The sequence below is a fragment of the Mesoplodon mirus genome (genome assembly GCF_964341445.2).
Source record: "Mesoplodon mirus genome assembly, chromosome: 13".
Taxonomy (NCBI): Eukaryota; Metazoa; Chordata; class Mammalia; order Artiodactyla; family Ziphiidae; genus Mesoplodon; species Mesoplodon mirus.
The window spans coordinates 62,253,664-62,279,205 of record NC_138989.1 but is presented as its reverse complement, the minus strand read 5'-3'; the positions used below and the strand labels follow the sequence as shown (position 1 = coordinate 62,279,205).

Genomic DNA, 25,542 nt, shown 5'->3' with positions numbered 1-25,542 from the left:
TAAATAATATGTTTTAAAAATCAGCTCTTAGTTTTACTGATATTTTTGTTTTTTTTAAATCTCTATTCTATTTATTTCTGTTCTGATCCTTATGATTTCTTTCCTTCTACTAACTTTGGGTTTTGTTTGTTCTTTTTCTAGTTCCTTTAGTTTACCTTTATGTTGTTTATTTGATTTTTTTTTGTTTTCTGAGGTAGGCTTGTATCACTATAAAACTTCTCTCTTAGAACTGCTTTTGCTGAATCCCATAGATTTCTTTTTTAATATATAAATTTATTTATTTATGGCTGCATTGGGTCTTTTTTTTTAACAGTGATAAAATATACTTTTATTTACTTGGTTGAGTCAGAGGGTCATAAAAAAAATTATTGCTAAAGTAGATACCAGGCAAACAGAATGGTGCTTTAGAAGTCCAGTTACCTTGGAGTTTATTTAAACTAAGAGAAAAAGGTCATAATGTTTTCATGTAATACATACTTCATTCTTTAAATAACAATTCTGACAAATAACAGAAAGAATTAAGGAATGCTGTATTTGTGATCCATACAAAACACCAACATTTTGGGTTATACATAATTTAAAGAAATGTCCCAAACACTTTTCAAAATACTGTAGTAGCCAATACATGGAGGCATGCCTTAGGTGGCCATAGGAATGCAGTTTAGAAAATAAAGAAAAAAATCACACTGTAACTACTCAATTTCTTCAAAATCACTGAGCAAGAAAAGCAACAATGAACTTCCATACTGATTTTACATAACTTCTATACAGTACCTTGACTTAAATCCAAGAGCAAAAGTTAAGACTCTCCTCCTCTATTTTTAGTAAACAACTGCATGGTAAACTTAGATGACATTTCCCCTGGATTTTACCTGGGAGTGGCCTTTTAAATTTTTTATTTAAAAGAGGGCAGGTTTGGCACTTTTATACTGATGTCACCAATGTTAATATTTCTTGGGTTCTCAGGAAGATTCATATTCTTTACAGCTGATACAGCACGGGCTGGAGATCCCAAGCCAGCCTCAGATTTCTCCAGTTTATTTTGTGCATCAATTTGTGTAACAATCTCATTCATGTTGGTCTCCAATACCATTCCTCCCATCACCATTTCTGCAAGGATATTGTGAACCTCGTCTACATGGAAAATTAAATCCAGTTCACAGACGTTTTCAAAACACTTGTCTAATGTTTCCACAAATACTTGAATTAGATCTAAAATTCCAAGTTCACTTTCTGAAGAATCCACCCAGAAGACAAAATATAATGTTGCATAATGTCTATAAATCAGTTTGTTGTCAGATCCTCCAATTAATAATCCTCCTTCTAGGAAATTACAAACATTTTCATCTCTCTTAGATACCAAATGGAAAGTCTCCCTGATGATTTGCTGTTGTGTATCTTCACTGTAGGGCTGGTAGAACTTGGAGAGCCACGGCTTCCTGTGGTGGTTAAAGATGAGGATCACCTTGATCATGGCTCAGCCGGGCCGACCGGGTGGGAACTGGGGGCCAGGGTGGGGGCGCGCACACGAGCCTCACCTCAGGATCTTGCTGGCGATCCTTCCCCACCCACCCCCTCCCACACACGCTGCATTGGGTCTTTGTTGCTGTGTGTGGGCTTTCTCTAATTGCACTGAGTGGGGGCTACTCTTTGCTGTGGTGTGTGGGCTTCTTATTGCAGTGGCTTCTTTTGTTGTGGAGCACAGGCTCCAGTAGTTGTGGCACGTGGACACAGTAGTTGTGGTACATGGGCTTCAGTAGTTGTGGCTTGCGGGCTCTAGAGCATAGGCTCAGTAGTTGTGGTGCACAGGCTTAGTTGCTCTGCGGCATGTGGGATCTTCCTGGACCAGGGCTGAAAACATGTCCCCTGCATTGGCAGGCGGATTCTTAACCACTGAACCACCAGGGAAGTCCCTGAATCCCATAGATTTTTGGATTATTGTGTTTTCATTTCCATTTGTCTCTAGGTATTGTTAAAATTTTGATTTCTTCAGTGATCCATTGGTTGTTCAGTAGCATATTGTTTAACTTCCACATGTTTCTGTTTTTTTTGTAGTTTTCTTTTCCTTGTTAATTTCCAGTCTTTTGGTTGGAAAAGTTGATTGATATCATTTTAATTTTCTTAAGTTTAGGGTTTACTGAGACTTGTTTTGTGGCCTGTCATGTAATCTATCCTGGAGACTGTTCCATGTGCAGTGGAACATGGAAATGAAAGGAATATGTATTTTGCTGCTTTTCCATGGACTGTTCTATCATCTTTCATCTATCTATCTATCTATCTATCTATCTATCTATCTATCTATCAAGTCTATCTGGTCTAGTGTGTCATTTAAGGCCAGTGTTCTTATTGATTTTCTTTCTGGATGATCTATCCATTGATGTAAGTGGGGTGTTAAAGTCTCCTACTATTGCTGTGTTACCATCAATTTCTCCTTTTATGTCTGTTAATATTTGCTTTGTGTATTTAGGTGCTCCTATGTTGGGTACATATGTATTTATAATTGTTATATCTTCTTTTCAGATTGATCCCCTGATCAGTATGTAATGTCCTTCTTTGTCTCTTGTAATAGTCTTTGTTTTAAAGTCTGTTTTGTCACATATAAGAATTGCTAACCCTTTTTCTTTTGATTTCCATTTGCATGAAATACCTTTTTCCACCCCCTCACTTTCAGTTGTATGTGTCTTTTAATCTGAAGTGAGTCTCTTATAGGCAGCATATATATAGGTCTTGTTTTTGTATCCATTCAGCCACTCTATGTCTTTTGATTGGAGCATTTAGTTCTTTTACATTTAAAGTAATTATTGATATTTATGTTCTTATTGTCACTTTGTTAATTTGTTTTTGATTATTTTTGTAGTTCTTTCATCTTCCTTTTTTCTTCTTCTGTTATCTTCCCTTGTGATTTGATGGCTATCTTTAGTGTTATGTTTGGATTCTTTTTGGGTTTTTTTCTGTGTGTATCTATTATAGATTTTTGTTTTGTGGTTACCATGACGTTTATATATAGCAATCTCTATATATGTGTGATTGTTTTAAGTTGCTGATCTCTTAATTTCAATTGCATTTTAACAGCCCTGTACTCTCTTGCTCTCATGATTACTGTTTTTGATGTCATGTTTTACATCTAATTGTTTTGTGTTTCAACTGTTTATTGTGGATAGATGATTTTACTACTTTTTTCTTTTAACTTTTCTGCTAGCTTTGTGCATGGATGATTTACTACCTTTACTGTATATTTGCCTTTACTGATGAGCTTTTTCCTTTTGCAATTTTCAAGTTTCTAATTGTGGGGTTTTTTCTTAGAGAAGTTCCTTTAACATATCTTGTTAAGCTGGTTTGGTGTTGCTAAATTCTTTTATCTTTTGCTTGTCTGTAAAACTTTTGAGCTCTCCCTCCATTCCAAATGAGAGCCTTGCTGTGTAGAGTATTCTTGGTTGTAGGTTTTTCCTTTCATCACTTTAAATATATTGTGCCACTTCCTTCTTGCCTGCAGTTTCTGCTGAAAAGTCAGCTCATAGCTGTATGGGAGTTCCCTTGTATGTGACTTGTTGCTTTACCCCTGCTGCTTTGAATATTCTCTCTTTATCTTTAATTTTTGCCATTTTAATTTACAGTGTGTCTTTGTGTGGTCCTCTTTGTGTTGATCCTCTTTGGGACTCTCTTTGCTTTCTGGATTTGGATGTCTCTTCCTTTCTCATATTAGGGAATTTTCCAGCTATTGTGTTTCCAAATATGTTCTCAGCACCTTTCTCTCTCTCTTCTCCTGGGATCCCTATAATGTGAATATTAATGTGCTAGAAGTTGTTCCAGACATCTCTTAAACTTTCCTTATTTCTTTCCCATTTTTTTTCTTTTTTTTCTGTTCAACATCAGTGATTTCCACTACTCTGTCTTCCAGCTTGCTTGTGCATTTCTCTGTATCATTTAGTTTACTGCTGATTTCTTCTAGTGTAATTTTTATTTCAGTTATTGTATTCTTCATTTCTGTTTGGTTGTTCTATTTTCTAACTCTTTGTTAAAAACTTCTAACTTCTTACTCTGTGGTCCATTCTTCTCCTGAGTTCTTTGATCATCTTTACAATCATTACCCTGTACTCTTTCTTGGATAGATTGCCTATCTCTCCTTCACTTAGTTGTTCTTCTGTGGCTTTGTCTTGTTCTTTCATTTGGAACGTGTTCCTCTGTCACCTCATTTTGCCTAACTTGCTGTTTTTATTTTTATGTATCTGGAAGGTTGGTTATGTTTCCCAACCTTGTAGAAGTGGCCTTTTGTAGGGGACGTCTTATGCATCCCAGGAGTTCACTCCCTTCTCATCACCAGTTCTATATGCTCCCTATGTAGGCTGTGTGGGTCCTTTTTTTGTGGTGGGCTGACTACTGTGGGCAGTCTGGTAGGCTTAGTTAGCCCTCAGTCTATTTGATTCCATTTTCTTTTTCACTGTGAACAGTGCTGCAACAAATGCCCTAGAATATATGTCCTTATGTACTAGTGATTTTATTTCTATAGGATGGATTTCCAGAAGTGGGATTGTTAGGTCAAAGAGCATAAGCGTTTTCAATTTCAGTGATAGCACTAGATGGCTATCCAAAATTGTTGTGATACTTTACATTTCAACCAGCAATGTAGGAGAATACTGTTTCTCTATGTCCATATCAGGAGTAAGAGTTTCAGCTTTTGATTTTTTTGCTCATCAGAAAGGGATACAGTGATATTTAGTTATTATGTAACATTTATTTCCATGCCTGATAGTGAGTTTGAACATCTTATCATGTTGCTGGCCATTTGGATTTGCTCCTCTGTGGGTTTTTAAAATTAATTTGATTTGTCCACTTTTCTGTGATGACTGTCATTTTCTTACAACATTTGTGAGCTCTCTTTGCATATTTTAAGTATTAATTTTATATCATCCACATTAGAAATATTTTTCCTTGGGCTATTGTTTACTATTGTTTTGTGGGATCTTTTACTGTTCAAATAGCTCATTTTTTTTTTGTGCAATTTTTCATGACCATATATATCTATTTTTTCTTTTATAGCTTCTATATCCTCAATCTTAGATAAGAATGTGTTCTTTGTCCTTATTCCATATATATTGTGTTTTAATCTGCTCAGGCTGCCACAACAAAATACCATAGACTGGATGGCTTAAACAACAGAAATTTATTTCTCATGGCTCTGGAAGCTAGGAAGTCCAAGATCAAGGTGCCAGCAAATTTAGTTTCTGGCTAGGGCTTTCTTCCTGGCTTGTAAACTTTATTATCCAATTAAAATTTTAATTATCTAATTAAAAATTAATTATCCAATTAAAAAATAACCAGTGGTATTCAAAATGGAATTACATGAGCTTTATATATTGACTTTTAGAGAAGTGGTACTTTTATGAAATCAACCCTTTATTTATTTTATAGTTCCCTTCTTATTTCTTGTGCTTTCTTATGAAATGTACCTTTTAAAAACCTGTTAATCCTTAGATCCTCTGATATACTACTGCAGTCTCTTATCTGCAAAAATTCTTCTTATCCCTGCATCATAGAGACACCCTTATTAAGAGGTGGTATTGGTCTTATGGCTTGCATTTACCCATAGAATATGGTGGAAGTGACACACTGTGACTGCCAACCTTAAACTATAAGAGTCCTGTCAACTTCTGCTTTTGCTCCTTTGGGAGCCAGCTGCCATTTATAGGAGCTTGGGCTGGACCACAGAAGGGAAAGAGACCATGTAAACAGAGGAAGGCTTAGTCAGACCCCATCCTTGCCAGCTATTCCAGTTAGGGCACCGGGCATGTAAGTGAAGCTGTTTTAGATGTTCCCAGTCCCAGCCAATCTTTTAGCTAAACACAGACTCTTGAGTGACCCCAGCCAACTCCACAGAGAGCAGAAGAAGCTCCAGCTGAGCCCAGGCAGCAAGCACAATCATAAGAAAATCTTAAACCTTGTTTCAAGACACTAACTTTTGGGTAGCTTATTATGAATCAATACATAACTGAAACACAGAAGACTGTCTGAATGTATATCACAGTTAAAAACATACTTACACACACAATGAAACAGACACTTGGTACTACCATCTTGCTTAGCAATAAACATTATTAAGTAGTTACTTAATGCTCCTTGATCACATCCTCCTCCTTTCCTGCAAGAGATAGCCACAGTCCTGAATTTTCAGTTAATCCTTCCCTTGTTTTTGATTTTACCACCTATGTATGCACTCGAAAGTAAGATTTAGTTTTGATGTTTATATAAATGGAATTATACAGTATATATGCTTTGTCACTTTTTTTGCTTAATATTTTGTTTTTAAGATTTATCCAAATGGATGTATTAGCTGTAGTTCATTCATTTTCAGTGCTGTATTGCATTCTGTTGGTAACATTTGGATTGTTCTAATATTTTGCTCCCATGCTATGAATATTTGTTTTAAATTATATTTCATTTTTTTTAATTTAGCTGTAGTTTTTATCAAGGTAAAAATATTGATAAATTTTATCAATTTTAAACATGCACATAGTTTAAAGGGTAAATAGATACACAAAGTTTTTTATAAAAAAGAGTGGTTTTTTCCTTTCCAGGTCCACCTTACCTTTTTTCTTAATCCTCAGAACCATCCACTTTCAAATTTTAACTGATTATTTTGTTCATTTTCTCCACAGGTCTAAATAACGTGCATAGAGTGCTATTTGATTTTTGGAGAATTTAGTTCTTTTTCATGTGAACCCTCTCATCCCAACGCATGTCTTGTGTTCCCATTCCTCATCCTTCCACATCTTGTAATTTTTTCTAGATGAATATTATAATGACATAAGTACTTTCACAGTTGTTTTTGTTGCCTTTCTTGTACGTTTTGTGTTCTGTATGGTTAAGATTATTTTTTCCTTTTTGTGTGCTTCATTTTTAATGTATTTGTCACTAATTGAAACCAAACCCACCCTGGCCCCCTTGGTGAATATCTGATCTCCATGTATTCAACCACATTCTTGTTCCAAAAATCCGATTATCGGGACAATATCTTTCCAGTTGTCTTCCGTCCTGCTCTAACTGGGACTGGTTGCTTGCCTAGCTGGGTCTACACCTGTTGTCTTGATAGCTTCCCTCCAGTTACCTAGCAGTTTCCCTTGACTTTTTGCCTGGGTCTCATGTCTTCTCTTTCTCCCATCAATCAATTCTTTGTGCTCTTGGCTCATATTTCTCAGCAATTATTGCAGAAAGGGTACACAAAGGGTAAATTATTTTTAGATTTTTGCATGTAAAATATCTTTGTTTTACTTTCACACTTAGTTAACATGACTTAAAAAAAGAGAATTTTAGGTTGAAGTCCTTTTCTTTCATAATTTTGAGGGAATTTCTCCATTGTCTTTAGCTTTTAGCTGAGAATCCTGATGGCATTCTGATTGTTATTACTTTGTAAGTAACTCGTTTCCCACCTCCCCACCCGCACCCCAAGTATCTTCTCTTTGTCTTCAGTGTCTTGAATTTTGTGTCTTATTGTGGCTCTATTACCATGTATTACTCTGGGTGTTTGGTAGGCCCATTCAGTCTAGAAAATATGTTCTTCACTTCTGGGAAATTTTCTTGACTCTTTTCATTGATAATTTTCTGTTTATCAGAATAAACTGGAATTCCTTTCCATGGATATCAGCTTCCTAAACTCATCTTCTAATTTTATTAGCTTTCTCTGCTGTTTTCCATCTTTGTCATTTTGCTTTACTTTCTGGAAGAGTTCTTCAACAATATCTTCCAAACTTAATATTCAAAATTTAAATTCTACAGTTATATTTTTAATACCCAGAAACATTTTATTGTTCCCCCCAAATTACTTTTTGTAGTTTCCTGTTCTTATTTCATGATTACTCTAACTTTAAAAAACCTCTTGGGACTTCCCTGGTAGCCCAGTGGGTAAGATTTTGTGCTCCCAATGCAGGGGGCCCAGGTTTGATCTGTGGTTGGGGAACAGATCCCACATGCATGTCTCAACTAAAAGCCTGCATGCCACAACTAAGAAGCCCACATACTGCAACTAAAGATCCCACATGCCGCAACAAAGATCCCATGTGCCGCAACTAAGACCTAGTGCAGCCGAAATAAATAAATAAATGTTAAAAAAAATAAAAAAATCTCTCTGAGGTTATCAATGATAGCATTATGTTTCAAGTGTTTTTCTCCCTGCATATCTTTCTGTTTCTTCCACATTGCTTTTTAAGGAAATCTGTTTGTTTTAGTCTGTCTTTCATAATAGATGATTTCCTTAAAAATCTAGTGATGCTTGGTTGTCTGCTGGATTAAAAAGGGAATTTAAAGCCCCACTGTGTGGGTGGGACTTGCTAACTTTGGTTTTCACTATAGGATAATATGAGTGGACTGTTGCACTGCCAGTGTCTTTAGATATGTCCTCTTGGGTTGAGGATATTCTTCAGAAAAATATCCTGTGGTCTCTTTCTTGGCAGTATAGGCCTGTATCCTAGTTTTCTTAATTCAGTGCTTCTCAACTTTTTTTAAGTCACAACATACAGAATTTTCTATCATAAACTGGTGAAAAATCAATGAAGCTGTTGTACCCGGAGTGACTGCTCTGGGGGCTGTAGCTGCCCAGACCCCCTGTGGCCATTCCATGTGCCTGTGAGCTTATTAAGAAGTCTTTCTCTCTCTTTTTCAAAAAATGTATTCCCCCCCCCCCCCGCGCCCCGACTCCATCTAGAGCCAAGGCCCAAGCAGGCACATAACTGTCCTGGCTCATCCAGGAGGGTGTCATCCTTTTATGCAGGCATGTCTAATATGACCCCCCCCACCCTGCTTTTCCCCCAGGCTTTCATTCCCCTCTTCCCCTCGACCCCCATGTGCCTTAGGCCCAAGGGATTGGCAGATATCTGGTAAACCCCAGCTCCAGTGCTTTCTTAAAACCCTCTGTATATGCTTTTTCTAATCCTTCTAGTCTCTTGGGGATTCTCTTCCTTTCCTACCAGCTCGGATGCACCTCTTAAAAATCCACCCTTTTAATGATATGCTGTATGGAGATATTTTGCTGAGTATCTTGCTGGCCATGTGGCTGGAAAAAGAATTACTGACCACCGGTTGACATTGAGGTTTGGAGATGACAGGCACCTCTCTCAGGGTCACACAGTGGGATCCTGCAGGAAAAGGGCTGCTTATTTTGATGCGACCAACTTTTGTTCACTTTCTCTAAGTGTGCTATACTCAACAGATTCTGTGGGACACAAAGGTAGATACAATCAATCAGTCTCTTTTTTCAAGGAAGCTTGCACTCTAACAGGTGAGAAAACTGGGGTGCAAGAAGAGATGTGTAGAACGATGTGCTGAGTGGAAGAGGTTGGCTCTAAGTTGCTCCAGCAAGTTGAGGTATGGATGGCTGCCTCTCAGGAGGTGGCTTTGCCTGTGTCTGGGCAGTTCTCAGTGTGAGGGAGGCTTTCCTTTATCTGAGCTGTAATCTGCTTCCCCTGATCCCAGCTCTGCCCTCAGGGCCATGTTGAATAAACCTAGTCTTGCAGATTTTGAAGATATTTATAGTTAGCCTGTGGTGGTTTGTTTTTGGCTGTCTCTCAGTCTCTTCTCTGGGAGAATTCCCCAGGTTGTGGGACTTAGTGGGAGACTGGGAGTTAGGGGAAGTTTCTTTCTTTCCCAACATGGTATCTGAAATGTGCCAAGTCCTCTCCAGGACCTTGGCAGCTCTAGATCAGTCTGTGACCAAGGCTGGGTTAGTTAGAGGATCCCCCTCTGGACTGTGAACCTGGAGGGAATGCTGCAATATGCAGCAATGAGTCATTGATTACTGAGCAATTGTAGTGGAGATAAGAGTTCAGAGAAGGCAGCAGTGGAACCAGCAGTGCCAACATTGCTGTCCCAACTAGACTGTCCCCTGGGGCTGCATTTGAGACAGGAAAGGGGTAGGGCACAACCTTTAAAAGAATGACATAGCCGTTGAGGACACAACATAAACTGGTTAGAACTAACTAGGTCCAAGATGGCGGACGAATTGACTTCCACTAGACCTTGAGCCTCAGTGTACGCTCAAGCTAAGTGACATCCGCAAGCTCAATGACACACTTACTGGTGCTATGACAGTTCTGAGGACGATCATAAAAGGCCAAAAAGTGGGTGTGGGGCCCGATTCCTGGACATCACTGCCCCTTCCCCAAAATAGTTGGAATAATCCTCTCACTCATCAACCTATGAAATTACCCAACCCTATAAAAACTGACAATCCCATCCCCTGGGGCATCTTGCATTCCGAGATGGCCCACACTGTCTATGGAGTGTGTATTTCCCCGAATAAGCCTTTCACTTTACTATGGCTTGCTCTTGAATTCTTTCCTGCGTAAAGCCAAGAACAGACACTTGGTGGCAGTCCCAGGGACTCACCTGAGACCTGGAATGTGACCATCCTCTCCAGCCCCACTTTCTTTCCTGCAGCACATTGGCTGCCTCACTTGCTGCCCAGTCTCTCTGTTTCAGTCTCTTTTCCAAGCTTAGTTCCCAAGCCTTCCAGTCATTTCTGTTGTTTACCAATAGGTTCTCTCTTGCCTAAGTTAGCCAGAGTTTATTTTTATTACTGACAAGAACTAAGGCTGGTACAAAAACTGTCTTACTCCCCACCTCCTCCTTACCACCCCCAAGTCTTCTGTTTTCTAAACCCAACAGTCGCTTTCTAGATCCTTCACTGTTTAAATGGTGTCCCTGTAAGCAGGGTTAGAGCTGAGCACTGCTCCAAATGGTGTCTTATCAGGAACTGGTACATGGGGGACTCTCAGTGACCTTGACCTTTGTACCATAGTGACATGGTCTACTGTACATCCTGAAATGTCACCAATAGGATTGCTCTTCCTTCTTCTTAGGGGAAGCATGAGAAAGGGTGGGCAGGGGGGTATGAAAGTGCTCTTCCTTCTGCATAATGGTATGATTTGAATTTTCACGACTGAAATGCAAGACTTCATATTAAATTTTCTCTTGTTCATTTCAGTCCATCGTTCCATCTGTGAAATAACTTTGAATATTGAATTGTCTTTCATCTTTACATCTCCCAAGTTCTGCACTGTGGCTGCCATGCAGTGGCAGGAATGAATGACTTGTTAGACATTAACTATTTGAGGAGAACATCTAGATTGTTTATGCCCACTCTGTCTTCCTTCCACAAGGTTCCTGAGAGAAATGTCCCTGCAAGGAACACTTTCAAATGACAATAAATGCACTTCATTACTGTCTGGGCCTGTGCCCAACACCAGCTACACTTTCTCCCTGAAGTGTGGCATTCTGATAAAGGAATATTGGATCATGAGTCTTAGGCAACAAATCATCCTATAATTTTGCAGGCAGTCAAGTGAAACTAAAAGGTCTGTAGATTCGGGGATTTCCTTGTTTATGGGTCAGCCCAAACTGGGGAAGCCCTCCTAGGCAAGCCCTCTTTTAATTCCTTGGTTGTAATGAATGGGAATTTTGAGAAACCAAGTATCTGAGGTTGGTCAAGGGGTTTCACTTACCTTTATTCCCTGTTAGTTTTAATGCCTGGTGTTGGTGCCCTGTCCTTCCACCATTCCCTGGGGCTTGCCAGCAATCAGAATGTGCTCTCAGGTTTAAAAAGAGCTCACTCCATAGTGAAGGAGAGGACAAAGGCTTGTCCAGGGCCTGCCCTGAAGCCAGTGTTGTCCCTTGACTGACTATTACTGGGGGAAGGGGTGAGAATGTTTTGAATTCTTTTATTATGGCCCTCAGGGCAGACGTTAGGGGTTGAAGATGACATCCAAACACAACCTTCTTTTATTTTTATTTGAAACACTGATAGACAAGTTTTCCATGATTTCTTTTTAGAAACATAGCCAGCATGACTTCTAAACAAAAGGGACACTGAGTGGTAGGTTTGCAGATGCTTCATGTTCTCTATCTCACTGCACATGTGCAACCGGTTTCTTGGAAGGGTCACAGTGGCCTTGGTGGACCTTATGGAAGAACAATAGACAATGACAACCATTGATCTAAATTTACTTCCCTGGAGAAGGAGAAGACTTTTGCATGGAAGTGTCAGGGGGAATCAGGCTCTGTGTTGGGGATTTTCCAGAGGGTCTTTCAAAATACAACTTGTTTCACTTAAGGAAATATGTCTCCGTTTGGCATGTGTTCTATTTTCTGCAATTTATCAATCATTATTGTTGGTGAATCTGATGACACTCTGGACATTTATTCTAAAATAATAAGGTGCAAAATATTTGATCCTAAAGAGAAACTCAGGTAGAGTAGTAGGAGCTTTCTGGCTCTCTTCTATTATGTGTTTATGGACCTAGGCTGTTTGTTGGCACTGGAGATATCATCCGGGTACCTGGCCACAGGCAAACGCTCATGATTTGGGCTAATGGTCATGACAAAGGCTAATTGTGGAACCCACATTCTTGGCAACAGTGATTGGTTTCATCTGTGAGTACTGAAATATGGTAAGAGCCTGGGATTTGTCTATGGACACTGGGAGAGAGAAACCTTCTCTCTCCTTGAGGTTGCTTGGCTGGGGGAAGGGAGGTGTGACAGAGCCTCTGGTGGTCACCTTCCTTGTCATGTGGAGAGGGCCTTTGTAGAATGAAGGCTAGAGGCTGTCTATTTTTTTTAACATCTTTATTGGAGTATAATTGCTTTACATTGTTGTGTTAGTTTCTGCTGTATAAGAAAGTGAATCAGCTGTACATATATATATATCCCCATATCCTCTACCTCTTGTGTCTCCCTCTCACCCTCCCTATAGCACTCCTCTAGGTGGTCGCAAAGCACACAGCTGATCTCTCTGTGCTATGCAGCTGCTTCCCACTAGCTATCTATTTTACATTTGGTAGTGTATATATGTCCATGCCACTCTCTCACTTCGTCCAAGCTTACCCTTCCCCCTCCCTGTGTCCTCAAGTCCATTCTCTACATCTGCATCTTTATTCCTATCCTGACCCTAAGTTCTTCAGAACCATTTTTTTTTCTTTTTTAGATTCCATATATATATATGTGTTATCATACGGTTTTTGTTTTTCTCTTTCTGACTTACTTCACTCTGTATGACAGACTCTAGGTCCATCCACCTCACTACAAATAATTCAATTTTGTTTCATTTTATGGATGAGTAATATTCCATTGTATATATGTGCCACATCTTCTTTATCCATTCATCTGTCAACGGACATTTAGGTTGCTTCCATGTCTTGGCTGTTCTAAATAGAGCTCAATGAACATTGTGGTACATGACTCTTTTGAATTATGGTTTTCTCAGGGTATATGCCCAGTAATGAGATTGCTGGGTCGTATGGTAGTTCTATTTTTAGTTTTTTAAGTAATCTCCATACTGTTCTCCATAGTGGCTGTATCAATTTACATTCCCACCAACAGTGCAAGAGGGTTCCCTTTTCTCCACACCCTCTCCAGCATTTATGGTTTGTAGATTTTTTGATGATGGCCATTCTGACTGCTGTGAGGTGATACCTCATTGGAGATTTGATTTGCATTTCTATAATGATTAGTGATACTGAGCATCCTTTCATGTGTTTGTTGGCAATCTGTATATCTTCTCTGGAGAAATGTCTATTTAGGTCTTCTGTCCATTTTTGGATCGGGTTGTTTGTTTTTTTGATATTGAGCTGCATGAACTGCTTGTATATTTTGGAGATTAATCCTTTGTCAGTTGCTTTATTTGAAAATATTTTCTCCGATTCTGAGGGTTGTGTTTTTTTCTTGCTTATGGTTTCCTTTGCTGTGCAAAAACTTTTAAGTTTCATTAGGTCCGATTTTTTAATTTTTGTTTTTATTTCCATTTCTCTAGGAGGTGGGTCAAAAAGGATCTTGCTGTGATTTATGTCAAAGAGTGTTCTGCCTATATTTTTCTCTAAGGGTTTTACAGTGTCTGGCCTTACATTTAGGTCTTTAATCCATTTTGAGTTTGTTTTTGTGTATCGTGTTAGGAGTGTCCTAATTTCATTCTTTTCCATTTAGCTGTCCAGTTTTCCCAGCACTGCTTATTGAAGAGGCTGTCTTTTCTCCATTGTATACTCTTGCCTCCTTTATCAAAGATAGGTGATCATATGTGCATGGGTTTATCTCTGTGCTTTCTATCCTGTTCCACTGATCTATGTTTCTATTTTTGTGCCAGTACCATACTGTCTTGATTAGTGTAGCTTTGTAGTATAGTCTGAAGTCAGGGAGCCTGATTCCTCCAGCTCCGTTTTTCTTCTCAAGATTGCTTGGCTATTCAGGGTGTTTTGTGTTTCCATACAGATTGTGAAATTTTGTGTTGTAATTCTGTGAAAAATGCCAGTGGTAGTTTGATAGGGATTGCACTGAATCTGTAGATTGCTTTGGGTAGTATAGTCATTTTCACAATGTTGATTCTTCCAGTTCAAGAACATGGTATATATCTCCATCTGTTGGTATCATCTTTAATTTCTCTCATCAGTGTCTTATAGTTTTCTGCATACAGGTTTTTTGTCTCCTTAGGTAGGTTTATTCCTAGGTACTTTATTCTTTTTGTTGCAATGGTAAATGTGAGTGTTTCCTTAATTTCTCTTTCAGATTTTTCATCATTAGTGTATAAGAGTGCAAGAGATTTCTGTGCATTACTTTTGTATCCTGCTACATTACCACATTCATTGTTTAGCTCTAGTAGTTTTCTGGTAACATCTTTAGGATTCTCTATGTATAGTTTTATGTCATCTGCAAACAGTGACAGTTTTACTTCTTCTTTTCTGATTTGGATTCCTTTTATTTCTTTTTCTTCTCTGATTGCTGTGGCTAAAACTTCCAAACTATGTTGAATAATAGCAATGAGAATGGACAACCTTGTCTTGTTTCTGATATTAGAGAGAATGGTTTCAGTTTTTCACCATTGACAGTGATGTTGGCTGTGGGTTTGTCATATATGGTCTTTATTATGTTGAGGTAAGTTCCCTCTATGCCTACTTTCTGCAGGGTTTTTATCACAAATGGGTGTTGAATTTTGTCAGAAGATTTTTCTACATCTATCGAGATTATCATATGGTTTGTATCCTTCAGTTTGTTAATATGGTATATCATATTGATTGATTTGCATATATTGAAGAATTCTTGCATTCCTGGGATAAAACCAACTTCCTCATGATGTATTATCCATTTAATCTGCTGTTCGATTCTGTTTGTTAGTATTTTGTTGAGGATTTTTGCATCTATGTTCATCAGAGATATTGGCCTGTAGTTTTCTTTTTCTGTGACATCTTTGTAGGGTTTTGGTATCAGGGTGATGGTGGCCTTGTAGAATGAGTTTAAGAGTGTTCCTCCCTTTGCTATATTTTGGAAGAGTTTGAGAGGAATAGGTGTTAGCTCTTCTCTAAATATTTGATAGAATTCTTCTGTTAAGCCATCTGGTCCTGGGCTTTTGTTTGTTGGAAGTTGTTTAATCACAGTCTCAGTTTCAGTGTTTGTGATTGGTTTGTTTATATTTTCTATTTCTTCCAGGTTCAGTCTCAGAAGGTTGTGCTTTTCTAAGAATTTGTCCATTTCTTCCAGGTTGTCCATTTTATTGGCATAGAGTTGCTTGTAGTAATCCCTCATGATCCTTTTGTATTTCTGCAGTGTCAGTTGCTACTTCTCCTTTTTCATTTCTAATTCTATTGATTTGAGTCTTCTCCCTTTTATTCTTGATGAGTCTGGCTAATGGTTTATCAATTTTGTTTACCTTCTGAAAGAACCAGCTTTTAGTTTTACTGACATTTGCTATTGCTTCCTTCATTTGTTTTTCATTTATTTCTGATCTGATCTTTATAATTGCTTTCCTTCTGCTAACTTTGGGGGTTTTTGGTTCTTTTTTCTCTAATTGCTTTAGGTTTAAAGCTAGGTTGTTTATTTGAGATGTTTCTTATTTCTTGAGGTAGGATTGTATTGCTATAAACTTCCCTCTTAGAACTGCTTTGGTGCATCCCATAGGTTTTGGGTCATCGCGTTTTCGTTGTCATTTGTTTCTACGTATTTTTTGATTTCCTCTTTCATTTCTTCAGTGATCTATTGGTTATTAAGTAGTGTATTGTTTAGGCTCCATGTGTTTGTATTTTGTACAGTTCTTTTCCTGTAATTGGTATCTAGTCTCATAATGTTGTGTTCGGACAAGACACTTGATATGATTTCAATTTTCTTAAATTTACCAAGACTTGATTTGTGACCCAAGATATGATGTATACTATAGAATGTTCCATGAGAACTTGAGAAGAAAGTGTATTCTGTTGTTTTGGATGGAATGTCCTATAAATATCAATTAAGTCCATTATGTTTAATGTGTCATTTAAAGCTTGTGTTTCCTTATTTATTTTCAATTTGGGTGACCTGTCCATTGGTGAATGTGGGGTGTTAACATCCCCTACTATGATTGTGTTACTGTTGATTTCCCCTTTTATGGCTGTTAGCATTTGCCTTATGTATTGAGGTGCTCCTATGTTGGGTGCATAAATACTTACAATTGTTTTATCTTCTTCTTGGATTGATATCTTGATCATTATGTAATTTCCTTTTTGTCTCTTGTAACATTCTCTATTTTAAAGTCTATTTTTTTTGATATGAGAATTGCTACTCCAGCTTTCTTTTGTTTTCCATTTGCATGGAATATCTTTTTCCATCCTCTCACTTTCAGTCTGTATGTGTCCCTAGGTCTGAAGTGGGTCTCTTGTAGATAGCATATATACAGGTCTTGATTTTGTATCCCTTCAGCCAGTCTATGTCTTTTGGTTGGAGCATTTAATCCATTTACATTTAAGGTAGTTATCGATATGTATGTTCGTATTACCATTTTGTTAACTGATTTGTGTTTGTTATTGTAGGTCTTTTCCTTCTCTTGTGTTTTCTGCCTAGAAAAGTTCCTTTAGCATTTGTTGTAAAGCTGGTTTGGTGGCACTGAATTCTCTTAGCTTTTGCTTGTCTGTAAAGATTTACATTTCTCCATCGAATCTGAATGAGATCCCTGCTGGGTAGAGTAATCTTGGTTGTAGGTTTTCCCCTTTCATCAGTTTAAATATGTCCTGCCACTCCCTTCTTGCTTGCAGAGTTTCTGCTGAAAGATCAGCTGTTAACCTTATGGGGATTCCCTTGTATGTTATTTGTTGTTTTTCCCTTTCTGCTTTTAATATTTTTTCTTTGTATTTAATTTTTGATAGTTTGGTTAATATGTGTCTTGGCATGTTTCTCCTTGGATTTATCCTGTATGGGACTCTCTGAGCTTCCTGTACTTGATTGACTATTTCCTTTCCTATATTAGGGAAGTTTTCAACTATAATTTCTTCAAATATTTTCTCAGTCCCTTTCTTTTTCTCTTCTTTTTCTGGGACCCCCATAATTCAAATGTTGGTATGTTGAATGTTGTCCCAGGGATCTCTGAGACTCTCCTCAAGTCTTTTCATTCCTTTTTCTTTATTCTGCTCTGCAGTAGTTATTTCCACTATTTTATCTTCCAGGTCACTTATCCGTTCTTCTCCCTCAATTATCCTGCTATTGATTCCTTCTAGAGAATATTAATTTCAATTATTGTGTTGTTCATCATTGTTTGTTTGCTCTTTAGTTCTTCTAGGTCCTTGTTAAATGTTTCCTGTATTTTCTCCATTCTGTTTCCAAGATTTTGGATCGTCTTTACTCTCATTACTCTGAATTGTTTTTCAGGTAGACTGCCTGTTTCCTCTCATTTGTTCGGTCTTGTGGGTTTTTACCTTGCTCTTTCATCTGCTGTGTATTTCTCTGTCTTCTCATTTTGCTTGACTTACTGTGTTTGGCGTCTCCTTTTCACAGGCTGCATGCTCGTAGTTACTGTTTTTTTGTGTGTCTGCCCCCAGTTGGTAAGGTTGGTTCAGTGGGTTGTGTAGGCTTCCGGTTGGAGGGGACTGATGCCTATATTCTGGTGGATGAGGCTGGATCTTGTCTTTCTGCTGGTCAGGACTGCGTCTGGTGGTGTGTTTTGTGGTGTCTGTGGACTTATTATGATTTTAGTTAGCCTCTCTGCTAATGTGTCCTGTCTTGCTAGTTGTTTGGTATGGAGTGCGCAGCACTGGATCTTGGTGCTCGTTGGGTGGAGCTGCATCTTAGTGTTGAGAGGGGGATCTATGGGAGAGCTCTCGCTGATTAATATCATGTTGGGCTGGGAGGTCTCTGGTGGTCCAATGTCCTGAACTCCGCTCTCCCACCTCAGAGGCTCAGGCCTGACACCAGCTCGAGCACCAAGAACCTGTGAGCCACATGGCTTGTGGCAGGCAAAGTAATGGTCCCCCAAAGACACGGACATCCAAATCCCTGGAACTGCCTGGCTGATGTGCAGTGATGGGGACCTGGAGCTGCTGGAGGCTCAGGGCAGTAGCCTGCAGTGCACAGGGCGGCCTGGTGTCCTTGGGGTCAGAGCCGGGCAATCTGTGCCACCTGCTCTGCCTAGCACGCCGGGGACTCTGCCTCCTAGAGGTTGTCTTAATGAGACAGATCAAGAGACAGCAAATGTGAGGGAAAGGACAAAACGGAGGGAAGTAGTGAGATGGAGACAGATAGGCAAGTCCTGGCTGTTTATTATTGTTAATTTCAAAACATATATATATTTATATATTATATATATTACTATGAAAGTAATATTTGTTTAGTATAACAAACATGAAAATCCAGAAAATCCAAAAGAGAAAAATAACAAAATAATAAAACAATGTAATCCCTGTATCATAGAAAAATACGGTTAATGTTTTTTTATGTGGGCTTGTCATTTTTTCTATACATATTTATGTATCCACATATGTATCTTAAAATCCATCTATGTGTTTTTTTTTTTTTTTTTTGTGGTACGTGGGCCTCTCACTGTTGTGGCCTATCCCGTTGTGGAGCACAGGCTCCGGACGCGCAGGTTCAGCGGCCATGGCTCTCGGGCCCAGCCGCTCCGCAGCATGTGGGATCTTCCCACACCAAGGCGCAAACCCGTGTCCCCTGTGTTGGCAGGCAGACTCTCAACCACTGCGCCACCAGGGAAGCCCCCATCTATGTATTTTAAAGTCCACTGTCAACAGTAGGAGAGAAATCACCATCTCCCAAGTTTCCTGTCACTTCCATGGCCTCAGCTAGTTCTTTCTTTGTACTCAGACAGAAGTACTGAGAAGCCACACCACTTTTTTCTTTGTAATTAATTTTTATTGGAGAATAGTTGATTTACAATGTTGTGTTAGTTTCTGCTGCACAGCAAAGTGAATCAGTTATACACATACATACATATGAAACCGTGCACCTCAGATTGGGACTTGAACCCATGCACCCGGGACTAAACCTGGCCAAAACCCAGATTGGGACTTGAATCCACGCAGCTGGGACTCGAATCCAGCCCTAACCCACAGTCTTCCAACTAAGATCACATACCTGAGTGGGAAAATCAGGAAGCAGACAGGTTGGAGGCAGGCAATAGACAGGGCCCTGGTTTCAGGACTTAACGAAGCTCAGGTTCTTGATGTCTCATCACAGAAAGAATTCAGTGAGACACAAAGTAACAGGTAGGAAGTGTATTTATTTAGAGAGAAACACACTCCACAGACAGAGTGTGGGCCATCTCAGAAGGTGAGAAAGGCACCAGGGTATGGGGTTGTCAGTTTTTATAGGGGCGGGTAATTGCATAGGCTAATGAGTGGGAGGAGTATTCCAGCTATTTTAGGAAGGGGAGGGGATTTCCAGGAATTGGGCCACTGCCCACTTTTTGATCCTTATGGTTGGTCTTGGAACTGTCATGGCACATATGAGTGTGTCATTTAGCTTGCTGATGTGAGTGTATACTGAGGCTCAAGGTCTCTTTGAAGTGACTTGTCTGCCATCTTGGGACCCATTTGGTTCTATTCAGTTTATGTCGTGTCCTTGGGCTACGTCATTCTTTCAAAGGTTGTGCCCAGCTTCCTTCCCTCCTGTTTCATAATCACTCTTTTTTATTTTATTTATTTATTTTTGGCTGTGTTGGGTCTTTGTTGCTGCATGCAGGCTTTCTCTAGCTGCGGTGAGAGGGGGCTACTCTTCATTGCAGTGCGCGGGTTTCTCATTGCGGTGGTTTCTCTCGTTGTGGAGCACAGGCTGTAGGTGCGCTGGCTTCAGTAGTTGTAGCACGTGGGCTCAATAGCTGTGGCTCATGGGCTCTAGAGCACAGGCTCAGTAGTTGTGGTGCATGGGCTTAGTTGCTCTGCAGCATGTGAGATCTTCCCCGACCAGGGATCAAATCTGTGTGCCCTGCATTGGCAGGCAGATTCTCAACCACTGCACCACCAGGGAAGCCCTCCACTCTTTTTTAGATTCTTTTACCATATAGGTCATTACAGAGTATGTTGGCACACCACTTCTACTTGTTAATATGTCTCTTTTCTAACTTAAACTTGTCAGAGAGATAAGGCAATACTTAGCAGCACGTGATTGTTTATGGAGGCTCCTCCCGTAGCCCCACCGGCCAGCTTACTGCATCTAGCTCTATGATGTCTATTAGGGGAGGAAATACCAGGTCCTTCCCTTGATCTGGCCGTGTGCCTGCGTGTTTACCTGCGTGCGTGCGTGCGTGCGTGTGTGTATGAGTGCACCTCTGACACTCCATTTACCCTGCCTGAATTGCCAGGCCTGCTCAGGAGAATAGATTTCAATCTGTGTGCATACTTCTGTCCTCTGTGGTGCCACTTCCTGTTCCCCCTGCTTAGGAGTTATGGCTGCAGCCCTTGGGGTGGAACAGATCTGAATTTAAATACTGTTTTTGCCACTAAACTATGTGACTTGGCCTTTGGAACTGATAGTGCTCATCTGAGGAATGAATTGATCTAGAAGAGTCAGAGTTGGGCTTCTGTGAAGGAGGTGATAATGCTGTTCCCTCAGGAATCCCAGGGAGGTCCCCCACCCAACCCCACACAAACACCACATAAAATCCCACATTCTCTGTGCCCCGGAGCCTGAAATAAATTTTGTGGAGGACAAACGGTTTTTTCTTCTATAACCAGAGATAAGAGACTCTAGCCCTCTGGAGCTACAGGATACACTAGCCTGAGGGTCGGTGACTGATAGCAAATCTCATGAAAGTGTGTTGAAAGAGAGAGAGAGAGAGAGAGAGAGAGAGAGAAAGATCTTGAGGAGCAGGAGTGGGAAAATCAGGAAGCAGACAGATTGGAGGCAGGCAATAGACAGGGTCCTGGCTTTGCAAGTGCTGATGGGTGTTTCATCCTCTGCTGTTTCTCGGACTTGTTTACTGAGCCAGATGCCTTGAGGCATGGGCTTGCCCTGCCTACATTTGTTGTCCTGAGCAGTTTCACTGGCCACTCTTTGTACACATTAAAATGGGTGGTGTTAAGTTCTGTGAAGCAATTAGATTTTAAGGAGATGGCCCTGATTGGGATATGCATAAAAAGATGTTCAATGGATCTGGGCCCACAGGGCACCTATCATTTACTCAAAAGTCCTCCAGAAGAGGGTGTAATTCTCTGGGCCTGAGGCTCCACCCTGGTGACACACTGGGGGCTGGGAGGTCAGGCTGAGCTGCTGGGAGTCACAAAAGGCCTATAGTCGATGAAATGGATGGATACCGTTTCCCAGCACCTGCCACCTGCCTGCTCAGTGAGGGTTAAGGGCCGGCACCTCTCTTTCTTGAAACCTGCAGGATGACACCAGGCATCAGGTTTGATGAGTATTGAGAGTGGGCTGGGTGTGAGGAGATAAATGAATTGAGGAGGATGAGTAACTGGGTAAGAGAGGCAACCTTCCTTTTCTGAAGATTCGGGTTGAGGAAAAAAGCAGGGCTGGTGAAATCAGGAAAAGAACCATCAACCAGGCTGACTTCTTTCTTTATTCTGAGCAGAGAACTTTGCTGCCAAAGAGGTAGGATAGGATTCAAGGATGGCCAGTGTTCATTCATTTATCCAACAAATAATTACCCATCAGGCACATATTGATGTGTTGAGGATACAGAGAAGATACAGTCTCTGCTCTCAAGCAACTTGTTGCGCATTTCTACCTCTGTGCCTTTGCTCACACCATTTTCTCTGCCCGGCCTTCTCTCCCTCCTCTCTCCATCTTTTCCAGGGTTTCTCAACTTCATCACTGTTGACATTTGGGGCTGGGTAATTCTTTGTTGCAGGGGCTGTGTTGTGCACTGTAAAACTTTTGAGCAGCATCCTTGGCTTTTTCCCACTAGATGCCAGCCCCTGCCGTTGGTTGTGATATCCAGATTGTCTCTAGACATTGCCAAATATCCCTTGGGGGACAATGGAACCATGGATCCATTTGGGGTTTATTCATCTTTTGTGACCTCCCTCAAGTCCCACCTTCTCCCTGAACCTTGCTCTGGCTCCTGCTGCTTCTGAGGACTTCTCCCTTCTTTGGTCTCCTGTACCAGTGATTGGTTCTGCTGCGCAATTTAACACGTCATCTTCTACTCCTCTCTGGCCCTGGAGATGTAGAGGTCATTCAGGCACCGAGACAAACCTATTACATCTCCGAGAACGAGCTGCTTCAATTCTGCCAGGGAACCCCCCGTTTCCTCAATTGTCAAATCAAACTCGGTGAAAGACCAGAAGATGGGCTAACAGATGTGAAAGAACCTGGATTATAAATTTGCTATAAAGCATTGCTTAAGCAATTATTGGAAATTTATAACATGAAGAACATTAAACTCTCAATAATTAGAGATGAATAAGAACCAAAAGTCATCCTCTGAGCCCTTGGGTAGCTGGTACCAGGATTCAAGTCATCCATCCCCTCATACATGCAATGTTTACTGAGATGTACTATGTGCCTGGCATTGGGTCAGGCACTGGGTGTGCAGAAATAAAGTTTTTGCCGATACCCAGCTCCGTTTGCTGGGGATGAGGAATGGAATATTGACTGCCATATCATGAAATAAAGGATGTCATAGTCATCAACAGTTGCAGCCACAGCTTGTGGTGAGCTGGTGAGCCCTGAGGGAACTCAGGAAGGAAAAGAATACCTGCCATCTAGCAGCCATCAGACTGCAGCCACTACCCACAGCGAGCCCTGAGGAAACTCAGGACAGGAGAACACAGGATACTGGCCCCAGATAGCTGAGGTGCATATCAAAGGAATGATTTCAGTGAGCCCAGACTTTTGCCTCTTCCCATACATAGAAAAGCACTAAATTCCTTAACTTGAGCTATCTGGTTTTCTTTAATTAACAATAATCTTTTGCCATTCAGACTACCTGCCCTTTGTTGCAAAACTCCTATGTATCCTGGCTCCCCCCTCACCTCCTGGAGCAGTTCTCTCAGGGTTACTTGAGATGCAGCCTCCCAGGCTTGAAGACCTAAAAATTCCCGTCAAATAAAACATAACTCTCAACTTTTAGGTTGTGAATAATTTTTCAGTGACAGAGACCAGATAAAGGTGGCAAGTGATGTAACAGAGATATTTCTAAAGTGCTGAAAGAGCACAGAGGGGAGGCACCTGACCTGGAAAAGGAGGTATTAGGAGGCCTTGTTGTTGTTTTTTATTTTTTTTTGCGGTACGCGGGCCTCTCACTGTTGTGGCCTCTCCCGTTGCGGAGCACAGGCTCCGGAGGCGCAGGCTCAGCGGCCATGGCTCACGGGCCCAGCCGCTCCGCGGCATGTGGGATCTTCCCGGACTGGGGCACGAACCCATGTCCCCTGCATCGGCAGGCGGACTCTGAACCACTGCGCCACCAGGGAAGCCCAGGAGGCCTTCTTAGAAGAGGTGACCACTAAAACAGTCTTGAGAACAAATAGGAGATAGAAGGAAAAGGCTGTTTCAGAAGAAGGAAGAACACATGTAAAAGGCCCGGAGTTTGCGAGAGCAAGTGTGCTTAAGGACATTTTTAGCAGTTTTATGCGTCTGAGGAGGTCTGTTGACTTAAGGGACTGGGCAGTTTCGTGAGTACCAGACTAGCGAGGGCCTTAAGTGGCCTTATTTCAGTTTTTAAAAAGGTCCCTAAAGAAGGCAACGTTTGAACCTAAGAAAATGCATTTAAGCCGTCGGGTTTTCAGCCAGCACGGCGGCAGGCGATTCCCGACACCGCCTGGAAAAGCGGTCTTTGCAGACGGTGACCACCCGGGCCGGCAGGACGGTCGAGACCCCCGCGCTCGAGGCCCCGCTGCCGCCCCGTCCGCCGCGGGCTCGCACCGCCGAGCGCCGGCCGCAGGCTCCGGGGGTCTTGAGTCCTTGGTCGCAAGAGCGACTTTGCAGAGGGGGTTGGGCATGGCGGGGACGGGCCTCAGCAGCCCGAGCGCCCTTCCTTCCCGCCCGCTGCCCGCCCCGTGGTTCCGCCCCGCCGGGGTCCCCACCTGCCGGCCTCCCAGCCCCCAGCGAGGGCAGCATCCTTTCCCAGAGCGGTTTCTCAAGCTGGCGGAGTTCTCGGAGTGTTACAGCTTGGAGCACGGCTCCCGTGTCTGTCCGGATGTCCTCAGTCCACGACAGGCTTAAGCAACTAATATTATTGGTTATATTATGAACAAATGACTGAACGGTGTCATCCCCGTTCTCTTTAACCAGAAAGTACTTATCACGTGTCTGCCATTTACATTACCCTTTGCTAGGCATGTGGCAGTGCGCACTTCCTCTCCTCCGGGAACTTACTGTCGGGAGACAGTTACCGCTGGCAGAGTTCACCCTCCATTCTATTGCACCTTCTCGGAGGTGTCTCCAGGAGCTACACAAACCAAACACATGTTGCCATCTGCAGTGTGGGTGTTGGAAGGAAAGGTCACTTAAGTGCGCAACAGAGGCTTCAGAGAGGAGGTGGGGCTTGTAGCGGACTTCGGAGGAACAGGCAGCCCTTAGCTGTGTGGACAGCAGGAGAGGGCTCTTCCAGGTTGGGAGTGGAGTAGGAGGCGAGCGAGGTGAGGGGTAATGAGGTATGACCAAGGCGGGGGTGGGGGGATTCTCTCGTTGGTGGGAAGTGTGTGCTGGCCTGTGAGACCTCCCCTCCTCCAGCAGATACGGTGCTGCCTTTAAATTTCAAGTGACCTCGGTAAGACCACAGGGTGTGACGCCTGAGACCTAGAACAAAGACTGAGCCACTGGGGAAATGGCACCTGCCCTGGGTGGGCACAGGAGGTCCAAACTGGGAAGCAGGAAGCTGTCTGGGGTTTTATGGGCAGCTGCATAATAGAAGCGTGACATTTGTCTTCCAGGGTGATCCTTTTTATTAAGAAGGTCTGTTTAGACATCATTAATGGCTTATTCAAATGCCAGTTACGCAGGGCTGAAAGAAATCTCAGTTTCAATGGGTTCTTAGTTAATCATCAGAGCAGGGCTGGAAGAAAGAGGTTTCCCAGGGAAGGACTGATGTTTCAGAGATGCTTTGAAAAATACTTATATATACACTAATGTTTTATTTATCCTAACAGACTTTCTCCCTGAAAAGAACACCCCAACTTCAAAGGAAAGGAAGTGTCAAGTCATTTTTTAAAACATGTTATTTATTTATTTATTTATTTATTAGCTGCGTTGGGTCTTCGTTGCTGTGCACAGGCTTTCTCTAGTTGTGGCGAGCAGGGGGCTACTCTGTGTTGCGGTGCGCGGGCTTCTCATTGTGGTGGCTTCTCTCGTTGCAGAGCACGGGCT

General features: G+C 41.4%; 1 pseudogene across 1 annotated transcript; it reads right to left on the bottom strand.

The window, feature by feature from the left end:
* Nucleotides 1-299: 299 nt before the first annotated feature.
* On the bottom strand, nt 300-1,568 carry LOC309814841 (AP-3 complex subunit sigma-1-like; annotated as a pseudogene). The gene has a single exon. The product of its transcript is annotated as an AP-3 complex subunit sigma-1-like (transcript).
* Nucleotides 1,569-25,542: the final 23,974 nt, after the last annotated feature.